Below are 13,788 nucleotides of genomic sequence, written 5' to 3' on the forward strand. Positions count from 1 at the left end.
TTTAACTGGGCCCCGATTTTCTCCTTGAGTTTTCCAAACTAGATCTCGATGTTTTTAGCCAAGGAAATAAACTGTTTAAACATCACCACGGTCCTCTGGTTCTTCATTTTTGAGTCTAATAGATTCTAAGAATCCTGTCATGGTCACCAGTTAATGTATCCACAAAGACGCACACGAGATGATGTCAGTTGGTACAATTATTTTTATTTACACGTATTTATGAATTAAACACACACGTATCCTTAATCACTGTTGTCAAAACAGAAGATTTGCATTACAAACTGCCATTTAAGAAAAAACTGCCTGAACCTTCAATATGGTGACTGCATCCACTGCATGTCACAAGTATATTCTTGCTACATCATAATTCTAATGAACAATAACTCACTTAAAGGTAACTAACTTCACCGTCAAGATCATCTCTTTATATATATATATATATATATATATATATATATATATATATATATATATATCTTGGCCAGGTTCCCAGAAAGGTATTTTACAAGCGATACCTTTGTGAAAATTCTAGAGTGCCTAACACAAAGATTTTAATGTACAGAATATTCTCAATTGTTCTAGTGCCTATTACCATTCTGGAAGTTACAGTGTGTTTCACAATTATGGATTACAAATTATACAGGTAAGAATAAATTATAATATTAATTTACAGGTATTTACATTAACTGAACTCATATGAATATTTATGTATATCACATGTTTCAAGACATAACCTCACAAACAGCGCGATCATATCGTATCTACATATGATGTAATAATAATACTAAATGGTTGTAAACACTTCATAGTTATACATTACAAGTAATAATAATAACCATAATTGTAAAATAATAATAATAATAATAATAATAATAATAATAATAATAATAATAATTCAAGCTCGATACTTGCATTAGTTACCCATGGGTGAGAGAATATTGTTATCACACTTGCGTCACAAGTAGGAGTTATGGTTTCTCCTGCACACAGAGCTGCAAAACTGTTACACATCACACTCTACAGGTCTATGCAGGCCCATTGTTTACAACCTACTGATCCAGCCACAAGAGTGAGATATTGCGAGTGGTATCTTGCATCATTCAATGATCATTTATTCGACCCACAGCTCTTGTTCTTTTCGGATGAGGCCTGGTTTCATCTTGATGGTCGTGTGATCAGTCATAACTCTCGCTACTGGTGTGCAGAAAATACTAATGGTGTTTATGAAGTTCCTCATTATGATAGGAAGATTGGTGTTTGGTGTGCTGTTAGTGCAAGATGAATAATTTGGCCTATGTTTTTTTGAGACAACAGTAAATGCAGAGAGGTACCAACAATGCATTTTGGCGCCGTTCTTCCATCAGTTAACAGAAAAAGGAAAATCACGTGGATGGTACCAACAAGATTCAGCCCCTGCTCATACAGCAGAAGATTCCTTTCTTACAATCTTGCAAATGTTTGCACACAGAGTGATCCGTGCTGGTCTATTTACCCCTCGTTATCCAGATCTAACAGTGTGTGATTTTTACTTATGGGATAAACTGAAAGAACAAATCCTCACACATTGGAGGACCTGAAAGAAAATATTATGAATGAAATTGGAAACATTACCGTGGCTGAACTCACTCACATCAGACAAAATGTGGTTACCAGATACAATGCCTGTATAACCCAGGAAGGACGACACTTGCAGCATTTTTTACATATAAGATTGTATACAAACTTAAAGCAGGGCAGTCGTACGTGACTTAACTGCCATAGCGTAGAGTACAAACACCGTGCATTTGGTCTTAGTTTATATGGGAGATCCTGTATTATTATCGTATTTACTCGCGTATAACTCACCACCACATATATTTCGCACCCCATTTTTAACATTTGAAATTGCAGGAAAAAATCCCCGCACATAACTCGCATAAATTTCTGACATCATAAAGACATATGGTAAATATACAAAATGAAGTTTGGGTATTCCGTGGTCGTGCCTACATTAAATATTGGCACCGTACCAACTGCTGTTATGGTACTTTATACGTGACAGTACAAGAAGAAGCTGCATTTCTTTCTACCTACAGAACGGTTTTGAGGCTAGCTGTAAAAAAAAAAAAAAAAAAAAAAAAACCCCTAACTCGCAAACCCCCACCGTAAGGCCACATTTCTAGCCGTCAGTTACACCCAGCCATCCTTCTCACTCTTCTGTCTTTTTGAATATGCTTATCACTACCTGTCCAGCAGAGCTGATCACGTGAACTGGGAGTGTTTCCCTCCCCGGGCAGTCAAGTGATCACGGTATTAGGTATCGTCCATCTGTTGTATTGTCAACAGTACCAAATTCTGTCTTCACGTGGGAGTTATACAGCTGGGTTTAAACTCAAAGTGATCAAATATGCTGAAGAACATAGTAACAGAGCTGCCGGTCCAGTATTCAGTGTGACAGAGTAATGTTCGCTCCTGGCGCAAACGGGAAGCTGCACTAGAAACCACCAACCTAAGATATCAGGCACTCAAAGGGCTGAAAACTGGTAAGTTTTCTGAGCTGGAAGACGAGTTGCTTTATTATGTTACAGAGTTGCGAAATTATGGTTTTAGTAACTCGCACGAGATGCTACATTTCAAAGCGTGCGAACTGGCGATTAAAGGAGGAATCAACTGTTCGGATCTGAAAGTGAGCTGGGATTGGATCCGTAGATTCATGACACAAAAGGGATTGTGTCTGCGAAGGTGATCATCTCTCTGCCAGAGAATGCCAAGCGATTTCAGCGACAAAATCATAGATTTTCATTGCCATGTGATAGCAATGTTGAAGAAAAACAATTACCTCTTATCTCAAATTGGCAATGCAGATCAAACCCCAATAAACTTTAACACGCCATGGAACACCACCATCAACAAGAAGGGAGAATCTAGCAAGCTTGTAGGTACAACTGGGTGTGAAAAACAGCGTTGCACTGTCATACTAGCAATAACCACAGACGGAAGCAAATTGCCACTGTACGTTATTTTCAAAAGAAAAACAGTGCCTAAAGTGAAGTTTCCTAAAGGCATTCATGTACAGGTTCAAGAGAAAGGCTGGATGGATACAGCTCTTGTCCAGGACTGGATCCGTACGGTGTGGGGAGCACGGCCAGGAGCACTGCTTCAACGCCCAGCAATGCTAGTGTAGAATAGTTTCGCGGACACTTGGTGGAAGACACAAAGAAACTTCAGGAAATGAAAACTGATCTTGTTGTAATTCCTGGTGGACGCACAAATTGTTTACAGCCCTTAGATGTTTCCGTCAACAAGGCCTTCAAGGAACATATGTAAATTGTACGCTGAATGGATGGCAGGAGGGGAGCATGAGCTGACGCCAGCAGGCAAAATGAGGAGGCCGTCAGGTGAACTCGTGTGTGATTGGGTTAAGCGGGCATGGGTTATGGTGTGAACAGACATTGTGAGGAATTTCTTGAAGACGGGCATCGCAAATGCGTTAGACGGAAGTCAGGATGATGCAGTATGGGATGGTGACCAGAATAATGCACGCGATAATAGCTCAGAAACTGAAGGTAGTGACAGTGAATAGGGTAAGTATGCCAGTTGTCTTGCTTCAATAGCCTAATGCAAATTTTACGGTTTTTCCAGGAATACAACCTTTGCACACAAATCCTCGCATATATCGCACACCGAAAATGTTCACACTTATTTTTTGTCAAAAAAGTGTGAGTTATATGAGAGCAAATTAAATTTATTGGCCACATTGGACCACTTGAGTCTTGTGATCTGCCCAGTGCTTTTTCATTCATTCTAATCGTAATTTTCTCTTTTCGTCTGAAATCGCTATAGCCCTTCTACACACACACATGTACTGTATAGTTATGAGAACATTTATGGGATTTGTCAGAGCTTCTTCAAGAATAACTAATCTGCTAAAGAAGTCTTGGAAAAGGGTTTCCTAAGCTACTTCCAGGAAGGTGGAGTTATTCCAGTCATTAAATGAAAACCATCATGGAGTCTCATATCATCTTCATGCATTTAGAGTGAACCTGATACTTGGGACTTCTATTAAAATTGGCTGACTTCAAATCCCCCCCCTCCCTTGAATGTTTTTAATGACATTTGCTCATTATATTCAATATTCTTTAATTTTAATACTGTACTATATATAGGAATTTGTCAGGAGACTGTCAGCACTTCAGCAATTTCAAGGAAGTTGGAAAATGGCTCGACGAATGGTTTGCTGCAAAAGACAAGCAGTTTTTCTGGCATGGTATTCATAACTAACCTGAAAGATGGGCGAAGTGTGTAAAAGCCAATGGCCAATATTTTGAATAAGCAAAAAATGAATTTCCCTTGAAAGTTGTGTGTTTTCATTACCACAAGAACTGGCAAAAACTTATGCATATACCTAAGCATGGAAGAGTCTTAGGGAAGAGGGAATTCATCAGTTCACTATTCTCTTCAATAAGGTATGAAAACTAGTAAGATTCCTGAGGACTGGAGAAAAAGCACCATAATTCTATTCTATAACACAAATAGAATGTCCAGGACTGTGAAAATTACAAAGGAATCCAGCTTCCAGGCCATACAATGAAACTCTGGGAAAGGGTCATTGAGGAGGATTGAGGGAAGAGATCCAGATTACTTCAGAAATCATCTTTGCTCTCAGGATGACAGAAAAGTACTGATTGTGTAGCTAAGATCTGAAAGTGGGAAAGTGGTCTTCATACATCTTGAAAAGGCCTATGATCAAGTGCCATGCGGTATCTGTTGGACACTGAAGAAGAAAAATGCCTCTTACCTATACACTGCTATGATCCAAGATATCTTTAGTCACTCAAAAAGTTTTTTTTTTTTAATGAACCCATGTTCCTTGAATTTAATATTTTATTGGAAATTTTATTTATTATCAAAATATAATGTACAAACCCTGCAGATATCCACAACAAGTATTCTATGGATAGGTTCAATTGTTTCTGAGAAAAGAGAACCCAAGATGAAGCCCCATGGAGCATACACTTTTTGCTGACAATATAGTGCTTGTGAGTGAAAGTGTAGGAGCACAAGGAAAGCTGAACATCTGGTAAGATATGTTAAAAAGAAGTGTGCTTAAGATTAGTAGAACAATGGCAGAATGTCATGGAGGATTAAAAACTGGAAGTGAAGCAGTAACAACTAATACCTTCAGATATCTTGAATTAGTGATGTAGGATATGCAAACACTGATGGGTATATTACCAATCAGCAAAGAAATGCTGGATGAAGTAGCCAGCAGCTAAAGAAGTTATATTGTAAGATTAGAAACAACCTCCGTAGTACAAGCCTTTCTACTCTATGAGCTTCCTATTCCTCTGGTCGTGTTCAAGGGGACCAGATCATTTTAAATGGTGTTCTCTTAATTTTTTTTAAGGTTGGTGTTACTCATAGGTCATTTTGAATTTTGTTCACCCTGTTCACTCTAGGGGTCAATTTTAGCATCCTCTTCTCAGCTACATGGAGCTTCTGTTTGTCCATTTTCACTGTAGCCCAACATTCCATGATCCATACAGAATGGCAGGACGGACAACTTTATTACAAATTTTACTATTCAGATGGAGTATCATATAACCCCTTTCATAATTATAAGAATTAAAGGGAGGTCTACCTATTCAATACAAGTTAATATTTGATGTAAGTTATATTTACATTATATACATCACGGGACCAGTTTTGATCCTCTCAGATGATGGTGGTTGTGATTATTGTTTTAAGAGGAAGTACAACTAGGCAACCATCCTCATTGATCCTCTCAAAGTCATCTTCAACTCAGAGAGATCACTTTCAACATTTTCTGTAAATAGATCCCTTTCAACATTTTCTGTAAATATTGGTGAGTTCATTTTCATTTACTAATTTATTTATTTGTCCTGAGCATGTATGTAGCTGGTAAGTTCAGTTTCCTTTAGTTTATATTGGCATAATCATGCAGCTTCTTTAAGACGACTATGTCCGCTCACCATTGCGGGCACTGCGCTTGCTGTCACTGCTTCTCTGCGCTCCTATACCTCGGTACTCTGCTATGCAGTCTTCAAATATACCCCCTGTACAAATAGATAAGAACATTATCTACCTTAATAAAAGTTACTTCCCTTGTCTGACTGGTGCAGTATAAGAAAACTGCATTTGGGTTAAATACTAGTATACAGTCAAAACTGGTTAGGATGTTTTTGTGGGAACTGAAAAAGAGGGGGTCAAAAAGAGGAAACATGCTAAAACAAGGTGAAAAATTAAGCTATTAAATTTGAAACTAGGTTTGAATATAAAAATAATTACTATAAAGACAAAGAAACAAGTGTTTACAATTATAATTAATGAAATGAATAAAGAAATAATACATTTAAAGAACACCAACACAGTAAAACATCAAGGGAAAAAAGTTCTCAGAAACACGAACTATACATCCGTATTTGCATAAAATACTTAAAATGTACAAAAAATTGTCAAGAATTCCATTCAGAATAAAGAAACACATGTTTAAAAATACAGAGAGTAACTTACATATCATCATTTGCGTGTGAGAAACATATCTAACATAAGACTGCTTCTTCTTTCATTCCAGATTACATACAACAGAAACGAGTTGGTAATGTAATCCATTACACTGTCACCCACGACAAACCTTGATACATACTACGTCCATAGCTTCTACTGCTGTTGAATGCTTTGGTACTGCTGCATAGATCTTATCGGTTTCATTTTTATCCTCAGGTTTTTGCTTGTTACTGTCTTTGTCAATCATCAGCTATTCATGAATATTGTCTACAGTCTGCACTTCTCAACATTTCTTCTTCCTCTGTCCCAAACTGGTTACATTCTTCAAGATCATCAGTGCTTTCCATTACTTCCAATGAAACGTCATGGAACGAATGAAGCTCGCCTTGCATAAACAGCTTCGAATTGTAGTCTTGTTTACTGATGACCAAGCAGATTTTAAGAAATGCATGGCATCCAAAATTGTGATTTTATGTGAAGCTGTTTCCAGGAATGCCAATCTCTTCTGCACTAAAATCTTTCTATATTTCTGCTTCACACCCCCTTGTGGATGGGGATGGTAGAATAACACCCTTGGTATCCCCTGCCTGTCGTAAGAGGTGACTAAAAGGGGCCCCAGGGGCTCTCAACTTGGGAGCGTGGTTTGGCAACCACGGGGCCCTTAGCTGAGTCGTGGTGTTGCTTCCACCTACTTGTGCCAGGCTCCTCACTATCGTCTGTCCTATCCGACCTCCCTTGGTCAACTCTTGTTCTTTTCCGACCCCAACAGTATTAGAGCACTCGAAGCCTAGGGAGTCTTTAATTTACACGCCCTTCGTGGCCCTTGTCTTCCTTTGGCCAATACCTTCATTTTTTGAAGTGTCGGATCCCTTCCATTTTTCCCTCTCTGATTAGTGTCGTATAGAGGATGGTTGCTAGTTGTACTTCCTCTTAAAACAATAATCACCACCACCACTTTCTGCTTTACACACCGGATGATGCCCTGATCCAGCAGTTGGAGATGGCTTGTACAGTTCATGGGAAGAAACACTACAAGTACATTTCTCAAATAAGATGTGTCAACTGGGTGCGTAGCACAGCAGTCAATGAACAATACAATTTTCCTCTGCTGGACTCCCACTCTGGCATTGCAAGAAGTTCTCGAAAATAGATGACATCATCCAAACATTGGTATTTGCTGTTTACTGGAAAGGTACGCACATTCTTAAAACTGCACGGATTCTTCCACTTCCCTATTCTGAGCAGCATACATTTCTCCGTACCACTCTCATTGCAGCATAATAGCACTGTCAGCCCTCTTTACCTCACTCTTGAAAGCATACGTTTTATCAGGAAGGAGCTGGAAAAATAGCCCAGCTTCATCTGCATTAAAACATCTTCAGGGCTGTAGTCCTTTAGGATTTACAGCAGTGTCGTATCTCTCCAAGTCTGAACAGTATCATAATGACATTGGCAGCCTCCCCACGTACGGATTTATATGAAAGTTTATTCCTTTCTTTAAAACCTTCAAGCCATCCATTAGATGCCTTGAATTTACATATAGTCCTCTCCGTGTAAGGACGTACCCTAAGGGTGCAACCTTACCCTTTCTCCCCTGTAATATTAAGATATTGATTTATGGTTACTTTTCTTGCTGTTGGGTCTTTTTCAGTGTCAGTAACCATACAGTTTAGGGACCCTACTTGCCGATACGACGTCTTACATTTACCGTTAATCTGGCACGTTGGCAACGTTCAATCACTGCTCTAGCGTGAAGTGCGTGTTGCCACCGCATCGCCGTTAAAGTCACTAGTGATACATTTGCGAGAATATTTAAAGCATATTTTCTTTTTCTGTGGGATTGTAAATCTATTTGGCTAATACCAGGTAAGTAGGATTGTGGCATGTTCAGATAATGCATTTAATAACATAGTTTGTGTGAAATGATGAAAGTGCTCAAATACGTCAGTCTCATGTCTAGATCTACCGGTACATGAAATAACTCTTGCGGGACGAAACTTTGGCAGTAGAACTTATAACATTATTATTTTCAAATCCGCAGTGAACTTGAAAGCTGACCTAAATTCCGTTCACGGAGCTTGGCACATTAGTATTCCTATATGCTTCCTGATAAGCTTGAAGATATAACCAGCCTGCAGGCTGAAAATATGCCCAATAATCTCTCTCCTTACTGGTTACCGGTATTGAAGAGAGAAGGAAATATTCGCGCAAAAGAAGTCATTGGATGTTTGGAACTTTCGAAAATCACACTGCAAAGACTTATTAAATAAATTGCATCGTTTAACACGCCCCTCTTTTCAAGAATATGGTTATAGTACGCCTACTGTATATCAAAATAAAGACAGATAATTTAAGTGAGAAAGTGTGTTTATTTCCTTAATTCCTCATTGGGGAGATATTCATTATTATCTTGATTTATTTCATCTTATCTTTTATCATTTACTAGGGTAGGGAAACATTCATTATCGGTGTTTACATTGAGGTTAGTTTGTTATGGTTATGTCTGATGATTTTAATATGTAACCAGGCAGGTTGGCAGCAGTGATCAGCCATTACAAAAAAAGAGAAAAGAAGAGCATCGGGCGGCGATATTTACTTTCTGGGGTATTTCCTTACGTGGCAATTACTATAATCCCATTTTGGCAACTAAATGTGATGCCTTGGCCTGAATCAATGTTCCCTCAATAGGAATATTCGAAGCCCAAGCTTGTTTAAACCAGTTCACCAGAACATCATCTAAAGCTGGAAACTGGTTTTTACGGACATGTTTCATTTGGCACCTTCCTCCTGCCAGACAAGCATCCTCAATCTTATTTTGGTTGCTTACAATTGTATTTAAATTCATTGTAGGGAATGTCCAACATCCAGGCAATTTGCACACATTTCATGTGTGGATTAACATCCATTAATTTTTCATCATTGGTAAACTGTCAGGCTTTCTTCTTCTCCATAACTGAATGTCCTGCAAACCACTAGTCCTATGCTTAAGTACAATAGGCCTAATTCACTTACTAACATAAAGGTAAGCGCCACACGTCATGTGTAGGCCTACTTCACGTACGTTACATAATTCACTTATGAACGAAAATTAAGCACCAATATTAAGAAACAACACTCAGATGAGGTACGGTTGCGCTATCCAAACAACCACAGCAAAGACTGGCTTGCGACTGACACTACCTGTAGCCAAGGTAACTAGGTGTAGCTGTAGGCCGACACGCGGCGCACTATGTTGTCCGGGTAGTCTGCAGCCATGAAATTAAGTTCTCTACCAAATCCTTACCCAGGCCAGCTCTTGCTGGCACGTTGTGCGCGCAACTTGTTCCAGAACGCTAATTTAAATTGCTTACGATGGGAGTCACAAACGTAATAAAGTGTGACATAAATGTGCTATCCAGGTTAGCATGTATTTAATTAGGGCATGAACTGGGACTTAGAAATAATGACATGCTAGAGGGGGACATCCTAACCAGTTTCAACTGTATTTACATTTTAAAGAATGCATGTTGTAATAGTCATAACATGCTGCATAGGAATAAATAAATAAATAAAAAACAAACACAATGTAATACATTAAATATTATTATATTCACATTTTAAGGAAGATGTGCTGTAATAAATAGTAATAACAACCGTATGCAATAAAGAAATAAATGAAATTTACATCAGGAGTCATTCCATGGTCACTGAATTACAAAATGGGTAGTATGAATAAACATGAGTTTAACTTTACTGAGCAAATACTCCTCTTCATAAGAATTAAGGTCAAGAGATTGTACTCTACAGCTCAGTATATTGTAGGTTTAAATGAAATACCTGCTGGATAAAATAGCTATTTTCAATTAAATACCTAGTCTTATAGATGGCACCACCATGGATTGACTTGCAATATCTGTTTTGTGCAGTCAGTTTTCATTTTTGTACATTTTCTACTGAAACCATACCTGCTATGTGCCAATGCATAGAAGTTGTTAAGTTCATATGCAAGAAATTTCACATTACTGATATTCTAAGAACACGCCAGTAGGAAATGGTAAACAATCGCATGGCACACTGTGTAGTTCATTGTTAATAATATTATTATTTGTTTTACATCCCTCTAACTACTTCAGCCCCGCAGAGTTCTTTTACGTGCCAGTGGCTCTACCCTCACAAGGCTGACGTATTTGAGCACCTTCAAATACCAATGGACTGAGCCAGGACTGAACCTGCCAAGTTGGGGTCAGAAGGCCAGCGCCTCAACCATCTGAGCCACTCAGTCCGGCTGGTTCACCGATGAAATGTGACAAAGTGTATGTGAGTGGGGGAAGTTATTACAGCCCTGTTAATAGACGGTAAATTTTATTTACAGTAATTAATATGATAAATAAAATGTGAAGTGTCGTGTTGACAACCTCAATGTTTCGTGGCTGTATTTACAGGTAAATACTGTAGAGTGAATAGTCTCTTGCCGCAGACCCTTCACTATTGTTATTTCGTCTCTGTGTTTTCCAAATTCGTACGTTCCTCGTCGCCAGATGTTTCATTCCAGGCTTGTGTCTATGCCATACACCTGCCAATGTCATGCTTACGCAAACATGTTATGTGAACCGCTTAGACTGATTGTGATGGTTCGGTCAGCTTTTGCTTCGAACAATAGCATTGCCACGTCCTGGGGGCCATCTGGTGGCGTATGAACGTACCATTTTTCACTTCTATTATAACGTCCAAATTTAAAATGTCATTGTTTAACCCTAGAACTGCGGACCAACTTTCTGGAAGAAGGTGCACTGTTTCGTCAACTGCGATCGTCTTTCTGACAGACGGTGGCATCCTTCCGACATAGAATTTTAACTGGACACCAGATGGCAGTAATATAGATACCAGCTGAATACTTATATTTTTATCTTCACTTTTGAAAGCGTTTAAAAAACAAGCAGCGGTCTGGAGAAGATTATTTAGCTGTAGAAGTGAAAGTACTTTCATATGTTCTTAGAATCAAGATGGCAGCTCGCTTTGTTGATGATTCTGAAATCGAGAACTTGATTTTTTAAGATCTCAGTGATAGTGTTAATGGTGACAGTGATTATTGTCAATTCGGATGAGGAAATTATTCCTGAAAGTAGTAAACTTGAAAGCGAAGTACAAGGTGCCTCGGAAGTAATGGGAGATTCCGATAACCCGAATGATGTTCAAGTCGGTGCAGGTTATAATATTATTGGGATTATGTCAATATTTGAAGAAGGTAGTCAAGGGATAAGTGTGAACTGTTGATATTTGTTTACATTGTTATGAACACTATGATCAGAACACAAGAAAACATGAAACTGAGCTCAGAAAACTAAGATAAAATTGTAGGTTTGAAACTCGTGAAAAGAACTCAAAATCCGTTTCGAGAAAAAATTTGCGTTTTACTTAGCATTTGAAACGAAAAGTGAAGAATTGTGGGGAAATATGTAAGAACATACTTCTGTGCTTCATAATATCATGTTTCAGGAATAAATTATCTATCAGAAATGCTTTTCTTGGTGCAAAATATTTCAAAAATTCACTTTGTTCCAAAAAATTATATCTGTATTTTTCGATAGTTAGAAATGGTGATAATTTTTAAAATGATTTCTGTCATCTTAATGTAGATCACTCTTTCACTTTTCTATTGGTGTATAATATGGATTTATTGGGATTAATATGAGTTTACAGGCTTGATTTTATTTTCATGGTGAATATTGAGGGAAATAACTGCAGCATTTGACAAATAAACCTGAAGCAGTTCTAGGGTTAAGAAGCCTTTCTCACGGACAGTCAAGATTTCTTCTGAGTACGCAGAGCATAGTTCCCTGCAAAACGTTAAGAATTTCACCTTATTTTCTTGACACAGCATAAGCCCAAAAGCCTATACAGTATCACGTCTTTAAGTACGGGCCGTGAAAGCATTAATGACAACGATACTGTAAAAGTTAAACCTTTGGTTACTCTGTTTGTTATTTCTATCTCAGCTCTATTATTACTAGCCATTACGCTTCCTAAATATCTGAATTGGTGTACTACTTCAACTTGGTGGTCCTGTAGTTTTATGTTGCATTCTGTATTTTGTCTACTGATTTTCAATGCTACTGTTTTTGATGGGTTCAATTTCATTTCACAATCAAACTTCTTACACTATGCATTCAGATTATTTTGCATTCCCTCCTCTGTTTCATCCCATATTGCCACATCGTCTGCAAACACCAGAACCTGAAGATCTTTATTACCTTTTCCTTTTAGTTCCTTTAAAATGGTATCCATAACTGCTATGAATTGAAGAGGTGATAAGGCGCTTCCCTGTTGTACTCCTTTGATTATATTGAAACATTCAGAGTGACCATCTCCAATACTGACACAGCTTTTGCAGTTAGTATACAGTATTTGGATCTTCCTAATGAGGTACTCCAGAACATCAAGTTTTCTCAGACTTTTCCAAATAGTTGATCTAGGAACATTATCATACACCTTTTCAAGGTCCATAAACACAATAATTAAGTCTTTTCCTCTTTCCCAGTGTTTCTCTGCCAGCACCCTTCAAAGCAACTATCAGATCTATAGTGCTTCTTCCAGCTCTTAACGCCATGTTCATATCTGCCAACTTTTAGAAATAAAAAATAGGAAGATTTTTAATTTTTGGATTTCATCACATATATTGCACCACAGTCTAGGTGAAAAAAGGTCAGGATAAAAGGCATACATTTCTACAGTTGCAATGCAAATTGACCATTAAATTTAAAAACTTCATAAAAATGGTTACAAGAAAATGTACCTGATTATCATCATCTATGACACATATGAATAATGTTGGGTCAATTATTTTTTAATTTTACTGTCACTGGCATGCAATGTAACTAACAATCACTCAGTGATGTATTCACCTCCACTCTCTCTATGACCTTCTGCCAATGTTCAGGTAGCAGTTGAATGCCTCGCCTGTAGAACTGTTTTGGTTTTGACTGGAAGAAATCTGTTAGCCATTGGTCAAGAAGAGAAGCTTTGTCAGGAAACATTGCCCCTGAATCTGGTTAGAAAAAGAGCAAAAAGATGGAAATCTGAGGGGGCAAGGTCAGGGTAATACAGAGGAGGAGGAGAAGGTTCCCAGCCAAGTTCAGCAATCACATCTTTGTTCGATTGCGCTGTATGTGGACGAGTGCTATCATGGAGCAATAAGAGTGGTTGTCTTTTGTTGTCAATAGCAGGGGCAAGCTGTCTTAGCTGGTCACTATACACAGCAGAGGTAATCGTTATGTTTTTCGGAAGGAGTTCATGGTGAAGAAT

General features: G+C 38.1%; 1 protein-coding gene across 2 annotated transcripts in view; it reads right to left on the reverse strand.

Moving 5' to 3' along the window:
- The window catches only part of LOC136866002 (c-Myc-binding protein homolog), a 133,933-nt gene that overhangs the window by 19,972 nt on the left and 100,173 nt on the right, over positions 1-13,788 (reverse strand). Inside the window, exon 4 of one of the 2 annotated variants that reach the window (XR_011017905.1) lies at positions 5,973-6,056. The exons of the other annotated variant lie outside the window; for it this stretch is intronic. The gene's annotated coding sequence lies outside the window, so the exon portion shown is untranslated. The remainder of the gene's footprint in view (positions 1-5,972; positions 6,057-13,788) is intronic. 2 annotated transcript variants of the gene reach the window in all.

Source organism: Anabrus simplex, chromosome 3, assembly GCF_040414725.1.
Source record: "Anabrus simplex isolate iqAnaSimp1 chromosome 3, ASM4041472v1, whole genome shotgun sequence".
Taxonomy (NCBI): domain Eukaryota; kingdom Metazoa; phylum Arthropoda; class Insecta; order Orthoptera; family Tettigoniidae; genus Anabrus; species Anabrus simplex.